The sequence below is a fragment of the Lagenorhynchus albirostris genome, chromosome 1 (genome assembly GCF_949774975.1).
Source record: "Lagenorhynchus albirostris chromosome 1, mLagAlb1.1, whole genome shotgun sequence".
Classification (NCBI taxonomy): Eukaryota; Metazoa; Chordata; class Mammalia; order Artiodactyla; family Delphinidae; genus Lagenorhynchus; species Lagenorhynchus albirostris.
The window spans coordinates 150075509-150092143 of NC_083095.1; positions in this window are offsets into that span (position 1 = coordinate 150075509).

The window sequence follows — 16635 nt, forward strand, 5'->3', positions numbered from 1 at the left end:
ATATTCCAAAAGACAAATCTGTCATTTTTTTTTCCAGTTGAATAATGTTACTGTGCTACTGTCCTGCCCTCCATCCCTCTAAACCAGGGCTTGGCAAATTACTGCCTATGGGCCAAATGTAGCTCTCCTCTTGTTTTTGTAGGGTCTGTGAACTAGGAGTGATTTTTACATTTTTAAATGATTACATTTTAAATGGTTCTGTAAGGCTTTGCTTTTGCCTCTGGGCCTGCAGACCTAAATCATTTATTATCTGGTCCTTTATGAAAGAGTTTTCTGACACTTTGGTGAGCTCATAATGAATCTTATGCCTTTGAGGCACTAAGTAAGGTGCCAAAGGAGGTTAAAATCACTGGTTCTCTGAGTGCGGTTGCAGGACCATAGGTTGTTTGTGTCAAGGGTCACCAGGCTGTGCTCTGCTCACTTTGAAATAATGACAAGATGATTTTCTGGAAGAGTCAAACTAAAAAATCACTTAGATTGCCTATGAATAAAGATCACTTTAGATTGCCGATGAAAAATTTTTGGGTAAAAATGTGTCCTTCACCATAGTGATCGTTGCAGTTTCCTCTCTCACAGTCACACAATGTCAAAGACCCAACTGAAAATGGAACTGCCCATTGCAGTGCACAATCATTTTGGTTTCCATAGTTAATACTCTGACAATCTCTCTTTTCCAGGCTGGGGCAGGAGTGGAACGGGGAAGGCAATGCTTTGTCAGATGAGACATTTTGGAATCCAGTCCTTGGTTTTGTAGGCTCTGGAACATGACTCCTTTTTTCACTCAAGTCTGATCAGGCTGTTGGGCAATGACTCACACTAATTCAACTCGTGACCAGATGCCAGGTTGTTGATTTGCACTGGGAGGAGGACTTGTCAGGAGAGATAGGGCTGGCTATTTCTGCTGTTGGAAAAACTCTCTCTCCCCCCGCGAGGGTGGATTGCTACAGGAGGCCAAATTGAGGTTGTTAGCAAGCTCTGCAATGGACTTAGAGAGCCAGATGGTTTTTAAGGCTATTTGCATTATAGTCTCATAGTCCTTTAGCACATTTTTGCCTAAAAAAACTTGAGTTCATCTAGACCAAGGGTCAGCAGACCACCTGTTTTTGTAAATGAGGTTTATTGAAACACAGCCATGCTCATTCATTCATGCATTGTCTGTGGCTGCTTTCTGAAACAGAAACTCTATGGCCTGTAAAGCCTAAAATATTTACTATCTGGCCCTTTCGAGGGAGTCTACTGACCCCTAATCCACACTAGTGTTTTTCAAGCTGTAGCTGTGACCTATCAGTGTTTTTAAAAATCTATTTAAAGAATTATGGTCAGCATTTTGTTTCAAGTAGAACAAAAAAGAATGGAACACATCAGAGTCCATTTTATTTTCAAGGTAAGTATTATTTTATGAAGTGTTTGTTTTTGAATGCTGTAATGTTAATTTCAGGTGTCAACCTGACTCGGCCACGAGATGCTCAGATGTCTTTGAGAGTGTTTCTGGAAGAGACTAGCATTTGAATTGGTGAACTTTGTAAAGCAGATTGCCCTCCTCCAAAGTGGGTGAGCATCATTCAATCTGTTGGAGGCCTGGATAGAGCAAAAAGTTAGAAGAAGGTTGAACTTAGTCTCTGACTGATTGAGCTGGGGCATTGATCTTCTGCCCTTGGTGTTCCTGTTTCTCAGGCCTTCACTCAGACTATAATCTACACCCCTGGCTTCCTGGGACTCTAGTTTATAGATGGCAGATCATAAGACTTCTCAGCCTCCATAATTACATAAGCCAATACTTTTTTTTTTTATAAATGTATATTTGCAGCCCTGGGCTGGTGAACAGTCATTATTATTTATTTATTTATGGCTGCACCACACGGCATGTGGGATCTTAGTTCCCCAACCAGGGATCAAACTAGTGCCCTCTGCAGTGGAAGCATGGAGACTTAACCACTGGACAGCCAGAGAAGTCCCCATAAGCCAATACTCTTAATAAATTTCTCTGTATGCCTCCTATTGGTCCTGTTTCTCTGGAGAATTAATACATATGTACACACACAGACATATACATATGGATCCTGGCTCACAATGTAAAATGATTTTTCTTATTGAGGATCATGTTAAATAAAGTTTCAGAGACACTCACCTAAAAAATGTTCTCTTTTCTTAGACAGTTTTGAGAGGCACTGACGACCTCTAACTTTCAAACTCCCCCTTTTACTATCATTATGATTCATAATTTTTAATGATAATATTGTGTGGTGCATCATCATTTTTAAATGTCTTTCACACAGATCCCCATAAATTTTTACACCAAACTTGTGAAAAAGGAACACTGCCCCTCATGTAGAGCTGAGAAAAAAAAAACTATGGTCCCCAGAGTTTAGCTGTCTTGGTCAAGGCCACGGTTCTTAAGGTTGAAGTTTGTTTTGAAACCCCTGTCTTTTGACTCACTAACCAGGGCTTTTCCCACCATGAACTGTCTTTCTAGAGTTTAAGAAACTCTTTTCTGCCTGATAATTCCTCTAAAAATGTTTTAAGATTTTCAAGATTATCTTCTTTATATTGTCTTTTATGCTGATAGCTTTGGGATAAAATGCTCTAGAGATGCCTCTTGCCAAAACCACCCCTATAACTCTCTAGAAGGCCAGGATGTGGTAGCCTCACAGTATTTCTCACCACCCTCTGCAGAGGACTTATGAAGATAAGGATCTTCTACTACATGGCAAAACTGGGAAAGTGGAGTGACAATGACCCACCCAGATACCACTTTGCTTCTGACCCCCCCTTCCCAGGGGTGGGGGAAATTAATTTTAAAATGTCAAATATCGTAGATTAACACATATATGTAGAATCTAGAAAAATGGTATAGATGAACTTATTTGCAAAGAAGAAATAGAGACACTGATGTAGAGGACAAATGTATGGATACCAAGGGGGGAAGGGGGGCGTGGGATGGATTTGGATTGACATATATACAACTATTATGCATAAAATAGATAACAAATGAGAACCAACTGCATAGCGCAGGGAACTCTACTCAATGCTCTGTGATGACCTAAATGGAAGGAAATCCCCAGAAGAGGGGATATATGTATACGTATAACTGATTCACTTTGCTGTACAACAGAAACTAACACACCATTGTAAAGCAATTATACTCCAATAAAGATGTGAAAAAAAATTGCACAGATAGCACATCAGAAAAACATTCAACATGACGTATTTCAAGGAGAAAAAAAAAAGGAAGGAAGATTGTATAAAGCTATCATTCACTAAAGGACTACTATAATGCGGACTCATTTATATTTACAACTTTCTGAAATAGGTACTGTCACATTTAGTACTTTGCCCACACAGCTAGTAATTACCGAAGGTGCTCTTTGAGCTCAGCTTGCCTGATTTGGGGGTCATTTCTCTTTCTGTCATATTATGCTGCTTCATCTTACTGGGGAGAAATAACTTCAGCCAAAGGATGTTAACTCCCTAGGCCTTTAGGATTCTGATACCTGAAATGGGTAGACCTTAGAGGCCTTGAAGAACAGACCTGAACAAAGTGGTCCCCACAGAAGGGCTGACTTCCATCCAGAGAAGAGCATCCACAAAGAGTAAGCCACTTGTCCACCCCCAGGTTGTCACTGAGTCAGGTGAGACCAGCATAGAGCCAGCCAGTCCAGCAGTCGAGCCTCATGGCGTGTTGCTGTACAAGACCCTTTGAGACAATGAGTTTTAAAAATGACTTCTCTGGGACTTCCCTGGGTGGCGCAGTGGTGAAGAATCCACCTGCCAATGCAGGGGACACAGGTTCAATCCCTGGTCCGGGAAGGTCCCACATACCGTGGAGCAACTAAGCCCGTGCGCCACAACTACTGAAGCCTGCATACCTAGAGCCCGTGCTCCGCAATGAGAGAAGCCACCGCAATGAGAAGCCCGTGCACCACAACAAAGAGTGGCCCCCGCTTGCCGCAACTAAAGAAAGCCCGCGTGCAGCAACGAAGACCAAATGCAGCCAAAAATAAATAAATGAATAAATTTATAAAAAAGAAATGACTTCTCTGCTCTGAAGTCCACTTATAATTTGCAGAGAAGGACAATTTTAAGTCAAGTCAAGCTTCCATGAAAGTACATATCCAAGAACGCACAGATACATAAGGAAGAAGAAAACTCGTCTTCTGCAGAATTCACATTTAGAAAATAGACACATAGGGTGTGATTATTTGTGTTCCAGATGATCGTTTTGCTTAACAAGGATTTCCTATGGGATGATAGCAAGCTCCTCTAGTACTTTTCAAATATGACCTGGAGAGCAGCTTGGCTTTCTCTGCTCTCTTTCAGGAGTATTGTCATTTGGTAGGTAAGGTGCACTTTGATCAAGAGAGCCCTGCTAACTCTAGCCACACAGCTTTCGACGCTCAAGGGAAAGGGGATTCAACAAAATGTCAAGGGAGGAATCTGACCTTGGACCACTTGATGGTGGAGAGGTTGTTTGTCAGCGATCTTCAAGAGGAGAGCATGTGTCCCTGGAAAGACCACAGAGTAGGGTGTGGCATTTTGAGGTCAGAGGTAGTCATGAAGGATGACCACGGAGCTTTGCCTCCATGACTGGAAAGGACCAGCCTGAGGGAGCAAAAAGGGTGCATGTCACGTAGATGAGGGTCACTGCAGACCTGCAGCCTACACCTCCTAACCCCACACCTCTCCTTGTGTTCCTTACAGCAAAGTTCACGTGTTCCTGGAAATCTCACCAAATCATCTCAGTTAACCTCTTGTGTTCTTCCTACCACCAGAAGCACTCTCCTTTCTCTCTTATGCAGAACTACTACTTTGCTCCTCCAGGGGGTCCTTAGCATATGTGACCTGATATTGTAGCTATTCCAGTTTGTGTCCTATCTTCTCTACTAGATTATTATAAACTTCAGGAGGGAGAGTCTGGGTCTTTCTCACCAAGTCATTTCCCATGACACCCAGCACATAAGCTGGCTTTTGTCTTTTTATACCTAGAGCAGAACACAGCCATGCAGTGGCTGTGTTTCTTACAGGAAACACATTCTTACAGGAATGTGATTCTTACAGAAATGAAAGAATCGTAGGGACCCAAAAGAGCATTTGGTGACTGAGTGAGGGTGCTGACCCACTGACCATGGAGGGAGTTGGTAATCCTGTTGGCTTCTGTAAAATGGGATAATATTCAGGCTTTGCCCCAGACCTTCACAGGATCAATGACCCTCACATCTTCACAACCTTGCACATCTTCACAACCTTGCAGGTTTCTCAACCTAGCAATCTAAGATAACAGAGACCCTCCTGAGGGATCAACCTCATCCCGTATTTGGGCACATGGAGGTCCAGGGCTCTATGCTTAGCACCACAGCGACAGGCCAGGCTTGGGATCAGTCCCTGCCCAATCCTGAATCTCTGGTCCAGCAACTGTGTGTTCAGTCATCTTCCTCGTTCTCTGCCCTGACCTCCAGTTTGCAAATAGATGGAGGCCCTTTCCCTGAATACCACTCTCCTTGGGCCTGCTTTGGACCTCCCTGGAACCTCTCTCCTGCTTCCCTGGACTTCTCTGAATGCATCTGCTGCATCTATTGGCCACTGTCTTTTTTCTGTTAGTCGCCTTGCCCTTACTCGGGTACAGATTCTAACCTAACCATTGGATTTGGACCATAGGGCCACACATCCTTTTGTAGAAGAGCAACACTTGTCCTTACTCCATGTTCAGATTCTGCACCTTCATCTGGTTGGCTGAGCCAACACTTGATCCCTGGTCCCCGCAGTGTGAGGTGGAAGGAAAAACAGCACTTTGGAGATCACCTGACCAGAATTTATGTTTCCATTTGGGTGTGTGATCTTGGAAGAGTTTTTTTTTTTTTTCAGCATGTTAATTGGAATATAATTGCTCTACAGTGGTGCGTTAGCTTCTGCTGTATAACAAAGTGAATCAGCCATATGTATACACATATCCCCATATCCCCTCCCTCTTGCGTCTCCCTCCCACCCTCCCTAGTGGAAGAGTTATTTGACTTCCTTGAACCTCAGTATCCTCAACTGCAAGAATGTGGATTTTTAGATTTACCCATAGGGTGATGGTAACACCCTTGAGACATTAATTAAATGAGATATTCTGAATTCAGAATTAAGCACAGTGCTTATCATGGAAAGGACTCAACCAATGCTCCCTTCTCCTTTGCTTGCTCATCTAATTATTTCTCCCATCACCAGTTATAATGTACTCAAACCCAAGATTTCCTAAAAACCCTTCACCTGCCTAAAAATATATTCTTAACTATTCCAGAGTGCTATCACTAGAGTGACTTTTGCATTAGATTCACAAGCAGGGGCATTATCTATAAAAGTTAAGTTTTCTGACTAGAAGGAATTCTCTTGTTGGCAGCATATTTTCAATATTTAATTTAGCGATTCAGCTGATTGGTAACCTCCATCCCTAAATTGTAAAATTTGGGGCAGGTGCTGTTCAGGGCTGAGGCAGCCTTGGGCATGGGGATGAGGTAGGTAGCAGTGGGAGAGGTGGTCAGGGTTTCAGAGCTGGAGGCTAGCCTACGGGTGGACAGATATGTCATTTACCTGGACTCACCCTGCCATCATGGTGTCTGGATGTGATGGGCAGAAGGAAAAGGAAACCTCCTGAAGGATGCCAACCATGGCCACTGCCAAGATGAAGCCAGGGCACTGTGAAGATCCTTGGCATGCTCTCGAGGCAGCAGTGGTGGTGTCAGCATTAACATGAATAATAAAAGGCCAGAATCTTCCATGAGCTCTAGAGAGTGAGACTGGAACTTTGCTCTATTTTTAATACCAATTTTCTCCCAGCCTTGCTCCCCTCTCATATATAAAGATGACCTCAAGTGCAAAAATGTGATTTCACTAAAGTGGGAGAGAGCCAAAGAATTTCTAGCTGATTAGACTTGGGCATTTTTCCTGTTACCGCTACAGTTAAATAGATATTGGCAAATGGTGAAACCTGCAGGGAATCAAACTGAGTGTGGAAGAGTTTGGTCGGTTATAATTAGAAGTATACATCATTACATCACTCTCCTTTCCCCAAAGAGCAAGAGCGTGGTATTTAAAGGGACAGGGAGACAAGGTACACGAACAGCCTTGACTCAGCAACAGTTGAGAGCCCCCTTATTAATGACTGTACATTTTGCAAATGTAGTTAAAGCTCTTTCTCTGTAATTTTTTCTAATGCACTTAAACCTAGTTGATATGAGTATAAGATGGTTATGTGTTAGCAACAAATTACATTCTCATTTTATCTGCAGTTTTTATTGAGCCTGCAAGTGTTGATGAGAAAGATGATTATCCTGTCACTTAGGAAAAAATGAGATGAGAATATTTAAATCCCGTTCATATAAAAAGACCTGTTCCTTTCTCCTGGCTCTGATGAAGGTAGTAGGAATGTAATTTCCTTATCTATAAACAACTGGGTGCAATTCAGTTGTACTAGACAGACACAGATTGAGCACCAACCCCATGCTGGCCCCCTGCTGAGAGTGGAGGGTAGAGGACTGGGGGCTTGATGGGAAGATGCAGGAGGCTGTCTAGCTGAATAGTTAAGTGCATGGACTTTCAGGACTGACAGATTGAATCTGAAACTTCCCTCTGCTCCTTTCTGACCTCGTGACTTTGAGCCAGCTACTTAACCTTTCTAAACCTTGTTCTCCTTACAGTAACTCCCCTACATATGAACGAGTTCCATTCTGAGAGAATGTCCATAAGTCCAATTTGTTCTTTTTTTCTAAAATAAGTTTACTTATTTATTTTTGGCTGTGTTAGGTCTTCATTGCTGCACACAGACTTGGTCTAGTTGCAGTGAGCCGGGGCTACTCTTTGTTGCAGGGTGCGGGCTTCTCATTGCGGTGGCTTCTCTTGTTGTGGAGAGCAGGCTCTAGGCGTGCAGGCTTCAGTAGCTGTGGCAAGTAAGCTCAGTAGTCGTGGCTCTCGGGCTCTAGAGTGCAGGCTCAGTAGTTGTGGTGCACGGGCTTAGTTGCTCCGCAGCATGTGGGATCTTCCCAGACCAGGGCTTGAACCTGTGTTCCCTGCATTGGCAGGAGGATTCTTAGCCCCTGCACCACCAGGGAAGTCCCCAATTTGTTCTTAAGTCCAATGAAGTTAGCCTAGGTACCCAACTAACACAATCAGCTATATAGTACTGTACTGTAATAGGTTTATAGTAATACTTTTCACACAAATAATACATAAAAGACAAACACAAAAAATAAAGAAAAAAATTTTAATCTTACAGTACAGTACCCTGAGAAGTACAGTAGTACAGTACAACAGCTGGCATCCAGGGGCTGGCATCGAGTGAACAGGCAAGAAGGGTTACTGACTGTAGGAGGGGGAGGAGGTGGGAGATGGTAGAGCTGAAGTGTCGTCAGCAATAGGAGACGGAGGGCAAGCTGCAATGTCACTCATGCCTGACGTCAATGGCACAGGTTCTGGTTCCTTGCTGGATTCAATTCTATCTACCCTCCTGAAAAAAACAATCCAGTGACGTCTAGGTAGTAGCTCTTTTTCTCTCATCATAGATGATATGGTAGCACTGGATTGCATTCTGAACGGCTGCTGCAACCTTTGTGTACTATTCTACATTCAGATCCTGTGCCTCAAAAACTAACAGTGCCTCCTCAAATAAAGAAAATCCCCTTGCCATTTCCTACATGATGAATCTCTTCAGTTCTTCAGTTTCTTCTTCTTCCTCTTGTCTCTCTTCATCCTTTCTCTGGGCACTTTCACATTTTTGACTGTTTGCAACATGAAGGTTCGTATGTAGGGGACATACTGTATTTGCAAAGTGGGAATAAAACTAACGTCTAGATTAGATCTAACAGTTTTTTGGTTGCAATCTTTTGGATTTTCTATATATAAAACCATGTCATCTGCAAATAGAGACAATTTTACTTTTTCTTTTCCAATTCTGATACATTTTATTTCTTTTTCTTGCCTGATTGCTCTAGCTAAGACTTCTGTATCATGTTAAAGAGGAGTGGTGAGAGTGGGCGCTCTTGTCTTGTTCCTGAACTTAGAGGAAAGGCTTTCAACCTTTCATCATTGAGTATGATGTTAGTTGCGGGCTTGTCCTAATAATATATGGCCTTTATTTTGTTGAGATAACATTGTCACTGGGTCCATCTTGGAGAAAGCCCCTATGGTGGAGGTGAGTATGCAAACAAGACATTCCAATATAACACAGTAAATTCTATGGTAATGTTATACTCTGTCACACAAGGACCACTGTTGGGCTTAGGAATTAATGCTCAGTTGCCTGGACCCAACACCTGAGTTGTGTTCTAAAGGAGGAAGAAGAGATAGTCAGATGAAAAAGGCATCATAGATGCAGGGATAACTCAGGCAAGAGCCAGAGGCACAAAGCAGCACAGGGGATGCAAGGAGATGACCAGTGGAGCTGGCCTACAGTTCTCCTGGGTGCTGTGACGCTGACAACAAAGAAGAGTGATAGGAGGGGAGCAAATAGAGGGGCAGAGCGGGGCCAGGTAAGCAGGACAAAGTGACAAAGCAACAACAATCTAAGCTACTAAACATTCACTCGTTTAACACTTTCAAGGCTCAGAGGTTTTGATAGAGAGCGAAGCTGCATGATAAAGACAAAAAGAAGGAGGCTTCGGTTTTCTTGAATTTTTCAGTGTAGAGCTGTGTTTACAAGGCCCTGCATGATCATTAATTTATTCCTTAATTTATTAGAAGTCGGCAAAAATGGGGCCATAGTTGATGTCTCAGCAGAGATGCATGGACCAGGCAGGGACAAGAAGATAAGAGGGAAATGCAGACTGTACCTTCCTGGTCTTAGGCAAAGTGCCAGGGCCGGGAGCCTGTCTTTGGTCTTCCCAGCTGGCCAAGGGAGACTCTGTGTGGCTTGTCTTCCTAGAAATTAAAGGGAGAATGGGGCTGTGAGTAATGAGGGAGGGGGTTTTCAGACTGTGGCTTCCCTTGGATCTGTGGGTAGATCGAACTTCCCTCAGGCCAAGAACATGCTGTGTGAGGGGCCATTGGGCCACAGATGAGTGGACACAGGAGGAATCTTGAGGCTTAGCCCCCCAATGGCTCATCATCTTGATCTCATCTGAGAAGAAGGGAGGTTCTAGCAGAATTATTATCTTACTGATCTTAAAGTATCAGAAATTCTCAAAGGAAAGAAGCTATATACATATATGGGAATACTATATAATTTCTATATAAATATTATCTGAATGGAAAGTCTTTAAAACATTAAGAGGTTGACTGCATATGCATTACAACTAGCTGCAAATTAAATACGTTTAACAAAGAGCAATGTGTGAGTATTCTTTTGGTCAGGATTGACCCAAAAGTGGGGAAAAGAAAGGAACTGTGGGGGGCAGCCTTGAACAAGGGACCCTAGTGAGCCCTGCCTCCTGGTATTCACACCTTTGTGTAATCTTCTCCCCATGAGTGTGGCCTGGACCTAGTAGCTTCCTTCTAATGAGTAGAATATGGGAAAACTGAGGAGATGTTAATTCTGAAACTAGGGTATAAAAGAATGTGACTTCTGTCTCTCTCTGTCTCTCTGTCTCTCTGTCTCTGAAGTTGGCTTCCATGTTGAGATGCCCATGTGGCAAGGAACACAGGGTGGCCTCCTGCCAACATCAGTGGGAGAACTGAGGTCCTCCGTCCAACAGCCGCAGTAACTGCCTTAATCAGGTCGTTAGATGACTTCAGCCCTGTCTGATACCTTGATTGCAGACGGTAAGAGACCTTGAGCCAGAGGACCCAGCCAGGTCACACCCGGATTCCTGACCCACAGAAATGGTGAGATTAAAATGTATTACTGTAAGAACTTCCCTGGCAGTCCAGTGGTTAAGATTTTGCCTTCCAATGTAGGGGGTGTGGGTTCCATCCCTGGTTGGGGAGCTAAGATCCCACATGCCTTGTGGCCAAAAAAACAAAATATAAAACAGAAACGCTATTGTAACAAATTCAATAAAGACTTTAAAAATGGTCCACATCAAAAAAAAATCTTTAAAATATATTACTGTTATAAGCTGCTAAGTTTGGGGGTAATTTGTTATGCAGCATAGATAACTAATAAAGAAACTAACATTAATTGAGCAATAACTTACATAGCTTATCTTACTTTGTTCCCTAACTTCTAAGAATGCTGTATGTTTAAGAACACACAATATTTAAGAAACTTGCCAAAGATTCCTCAGCCAGAAGGTAGCAAACCGAGATTCAAACTAGGACTGATAGGCTCCCAGTGTGTATGCCAAGCCTATGATGCCAAGTCAAAAGGAAAGCATTCTCCCAAATCAAAGGTTGTCTGGGGGAATCAAGGATGCCCTTAGACATGAGTCTAAGGCCTGCATACCCCCAAATATCTCTCCTGCTTCCTTTTCATGCTGTTAATCCCATGAGTCACTTTGGGTTAAAGTCTTGCCCCCAAACAGGCACCATACAGACCATGGAATTTGATTCTATGCAAATGCATCACCTCGCTTTCACCTTGGTAGGAGACAGTAAGCATGAAGTTCTGAACAGGGGAAGGGTGAGAAGATAGCACATACCATGTGGGACTTGTTCAGAGGGAGACACATGTGGGGTGACAGGGTGAGGTAAGAGGTCCCTCATGTGGGTTATCCGAGTGCTAGGTTGCTGTGGGGGGCACTAGACTCTGACAGGCTTCTAGCTGGAAAGGACTCACCAGTTAATTTAATCTTAAGCTGTTGCAGGAATTGACTCTAATAGACATGCAGCCTCAACTTGAACCCTTTCAGTAAAGGCGGCTCACAATGTCTTTCTGTGTTCAATATTACAAAATTTTTCAAGTGCCGAGATATGTAATATATTGATAATAATAATATAATAATAGAAATAATTAAAAGTATGTATCCACTACCCACCTTTGTTAAACTGCACTATTTTTCCATATTTGCTTCAGATTAAAAAAAAAAAATTCAGTTGAAACCAAAACTCCCTTTGTAACTGCTCTAAAGCCATTCCTTATCCTACCCCTGAAATAACCTTCTAGAAGTTGGTGCAATCATTCCCATGTACATTTTTCTACTTTACCATATACACATGTATACATGCACAATTTATTATTTATTTTCTCATGATTTTAAAGTTTATGTGGAGAATTCCACATTGTATATAACGTTTAAAAATTTTGTGTCGAGGTTTGTCCACATTGGTACGTAGTTCATTCACTCTAGCTGCTCTTCGCTTCCCATTCTGTGAATGTTCTACATTTTTGGAACACATTCTCCTGTCAATAGATATATATGCTTTAAGATTTTTCTTTATTTTTTGGTTCTTTTTATTTCGCTATTATACACAATTCTATAATAATATTCTCCTACTTGGCTCCTTGTACATGAGTAAGAGTTCCTCTGTGGACAGGTAGCATTGCCAAGGTATAGAATATCCACGTTTTTAGATTATTACATATTGCCATAGTGCTTTTCAAAGTTGTACCATTTACACTCCTACTTTCAATGTCTGAGAGTTCCTTTCACACTCTGTCCCTCCACCTCTTCTTTGCGTTAAGTGGTTTCCTGATGCAACATCCACTGTAGTTTCCTCTGGCTACTTCCTGGTTGGCCAAGGGCCTTCCTAACTATGGCGCTCAGGACTGAATGAGATGCACTTGGATATGACTCTATCCATGCAAAGCTTGGTGGGACTCTCTCCTCCCTTAAGTCTGTTAGTGAATTTCCTCTAAGGACCCATTAATTCATGTTAAGCAACCACTTCCTCTGTGGCTGATATTGTCCATCCTCTTACAGTCTATTAAAGCACCAGTGGCCTGGAGGCTAATAATAGTTCTATGAATCTATGCCACTGATTCCTAACTTTCTTTGGAATTGAGACCTTTGAAAGCTGTAGACACACAAACACATACACTCAGTTTTACATACAATTCCAGAAGGTTCACTGACCACTGCACTGCTGTGTGGAGGGATTCAGGAAGAAGGATTTGGGAACAGTTTGCCTACTGAAATATATCTAAACTTTGGACTATTGAAAAAATGCCCCAAAGATTTGTAGGACTTTTAATGAAACTTAAAATGTTTTTAGGGTTAGTGTTTTAATATCAAATTTCAACTATATTCCTTAATGCAGCAGGGTAGAATGGAAAGAGTTTAGACCCAGGAGTCCACAGAGCCAAGTTCAACGCAACTCTTCTTGTCTGGGTAGACACATAACCTCTATTAGCCTCAGTTTCCTCACCTGTCAAATGGACTCATATCTCAAAGGATTCTTGTGAAGGTTAATCACAATGTTTGGAAAGAATGTAATAAATATTGAATAAATACTGTTTTTCCCTGCCCTCCCTTAGCCCTCTGAATGTCACCCAGCAGATCTATGAACAGAGGCTGACGTTAGTATTTCCCTGGGCTATTGTGGGTTTTGATGAGATTGCATTGGCAACGTTTGCTATGCAGAGTTGGCCATCTATGCATATTAATTTCCTCAAAGACCATTTTTTTTGGAGGCTATGTTTTGGAGAGAAACCTAAAATTTAATTTTATTTATTTTCTGCATTTGGTCAACATTCTATTTCTGTACTAATGAGAAGCTGCTGCTCCTTTTTACCATTGGCCCCTTGACATCTCCCCAGGATCCTTGCCTTCTCTCCTCACCAGGGCTGCAGCTGCCTCTGATGATCACAAAAGAATGCTTGGCACTGCCTGGTCAGGTCATATCATGGAAGAATTATCGTCAAGGTCCTCTCTAGGGGTTTGGGGAAGCTCCTGATTCCCCACATGTCTTTCAAAGGCATATATTGTTTCAGGCACCTGTAAAAATAATAGCCATGGATTATTTGTAGATAAATATTAATGCTTCATCCATATTGAAGCAAAACACAAATTGAATAGCTTTATCTACATAAGGCTCCAAATAGATTTAATAGAAATTTCCTCCCAAGTCATATATTATTTACTCTTGCTATTCAATAAAAATTCATGCCAGTTAATGGAATGCTTTTGACACCCTTCACTTATAAACATTAGAAAAAAAATGTCTGGAGACAGATTTAAATTATGATTACTAAACCTGTTCCAATTCTGTCTCTGTCAGCTCTGAAATCCTAGCAAGGACTGATTTACTTAAAAAGAGAATTGCCATTTTGAAAACATATATTGATAATGAGGAATTCCCTGCCCCCAATGACCCCAAAGCATCCCAGAATCAGCACTGAAAAAGGGACCTCAGAGGTTGGCTACCATAAGGCCCTCATTTTCCAGGTGTCCGGAGAGGTGAAGTGATGAGTCTAGGATTACTCAGAGTTAATGGTAACTGAGGAGCAAGATGGTATCAACAGACATTATGACTCCTGGTGTGATGGGTTGGAGAGAGGAAAAATGAATTCAAAGCTGTTTCCCTGATGTGCCACAATATCAAACAACAAGATTTACTCCTAATGAAAACTGTGTCAAGCAAGTCAAATGGGGAATTTGAGGTCTATTATTTCAACACAACAAACACACAAAAGGCACACTTGCTCTTCCTCTATATTGAATTCAGCCAAGTCATTCATATATATTGTGTGATGCACAATATATATGACCTCTCTCTCTCTCTCGTGATATCTATCTATCTATACAAGGGGTGTGGGCACAACCACCAAAAAGAAAGAAAGAAGGCAGGTAGAGTCACAGGCTAAATTGTTGATTTTTCAGCGGCTTCTGATATTTTTTAAAAATAAAATTGTAATAAAATTGCAAACCTTTTGTTATATTACCACCAAACCATTTTAATGGAAAGAGATATGATTTTCCATCTTACTGACTTTAGTTGGCCTATGGGAACTCTGCCAATTATGTAAACATGTCAGTAATAAAATCACTATTATTCATTCGGCTAGGCAGAATGTATATCTTCCCGTGAGGCCAATGTTCTTCTAAGCACCATTGAGTCACGGTCTGAATCCCAGGAGAAGGAAGATTCAGTCTTTACCCCAAATGAGCCAAATATTTGGTTTGCAGATAACATAAACCTGGAAGCAGAGCAAATGCAATATATGACAGAATCAAGAGTTTCAGTGATTTTGATGGTATATATTCTGAACCAAAATTATATAAAATATATATGAAGTCTTGTCACTGGGTATAAAAAAAAATTACGCAGAAGAGGATAGGGGAGACCTGACTCATGTGGGGGGCATATTAATTTGCTAGGGCTGTTAAGGTGCCCTTTGCCAAGGTGCCATAACCTAAGTGGCTTAAACAACATTGAGATATATTGTCTCAGTTCTGGAGGCTAGGAGTCTGAGATCAGGGTGTTACTAGAGTTGGTTCCTTCCCAGGACTGTGAAGAAGAATCTGTTCCATGCCTTCCTCCTAGGTTCAGGTGGTTTGCTGCCAATCTTTGACGTGTCTTGTCTTGTAGAATCTCTGCCTTCACCATCACATGGCATTTTCCCTGTGTGCGTGTGTCTCAAATTTCCCATTTTTATAAAGACACCATTCACATTGGATTGGGGCCCACCCTAATGATCACATCTTGACTATTACATTTGCAATGACACTGTTCCCAAATAAGGTCACATTCTGAAATCCTAGGGGTTAAGATTTCAACATATGAATTTGGGGGGGGCACAATCAAAGCCATAATAGGGGGCTTTCAATACCTAAATTGTACTTTAGGTGATATTTATAGTTTAATTATAAAAGATTAAGTCTAGCACAATCCTTGACTATATTTATTAAAATATGGTTTACAAATTCCAGTAGGAATGGTCCCACTGGACTTGTTTAAAGTACATTCACATTGTTGTGCAACCAATCTCTAAAACTCTTTGTCTTGCAGAAAAGAAGCTCTGTATCCATTAAACAATACTCCCCATTTCTCCCTCCCCTCCAGTCCCTGGTAACCACCATTCTACTTTCTGTCTCTATGAATTTGATTATTCTAGGTATTTCATTAAAGTGGAACTGTACAGTTTTTGCCATTTTATGACTGGCTTATTTTACTGACCATAATGTTCTCAAGGTTCATCCATGTTGTAGTATATGACAGGATTTTTTTTTTACTTTTTAAGGCTACATAATATTTCATTCTAAATATATACCAGCAAACTGCAAACTCCTGGGTGCCATGAAATTTGCCTGATCCAGACAATGGACAGACCAATGTGGGTATTCTGGTGATTGGAAAGGGAAAGGGAGTCAGAGTTCATTTTAGCCTGGGTTCCATAGAAAGTTCATTTTAGCCTGGATTTCCTAAGGAAAAGGCTTCTGGGTCATTACTAGGTAGGAAGTAAGCATCTCAGGGAGGGAGGGGAAGAAGGAGGAAAAATCAACACAAGGATGACTTACTGAGGTCAGCCACTGCCAAGTGCCACTAGATAGCAAATTCTAAGGGGCCAAGAGGTCTTGAGGATGAAGAGACAGACCTTATAAATGGTCCCAGGACAGTGGAATGGAGAAAGATGGAAGGATTTATCCTGTGTCCTGTCTCTCCTTGGTCAAAGATTCACTCTATGGTGGTATGGTAACTCCCCTACCTTTCAAGGAGTGTCCTGAAGCCTCCACACCTCCCAGTCAGCAGGGATGGCCGTGATGGAGAGGAACAGAAACAGGCAGGAGGAAGGCACTGCCAGGTTGCCCCTGCTTGAAATTACTCAGAGGTAATGCAGAGCTGGTTGCT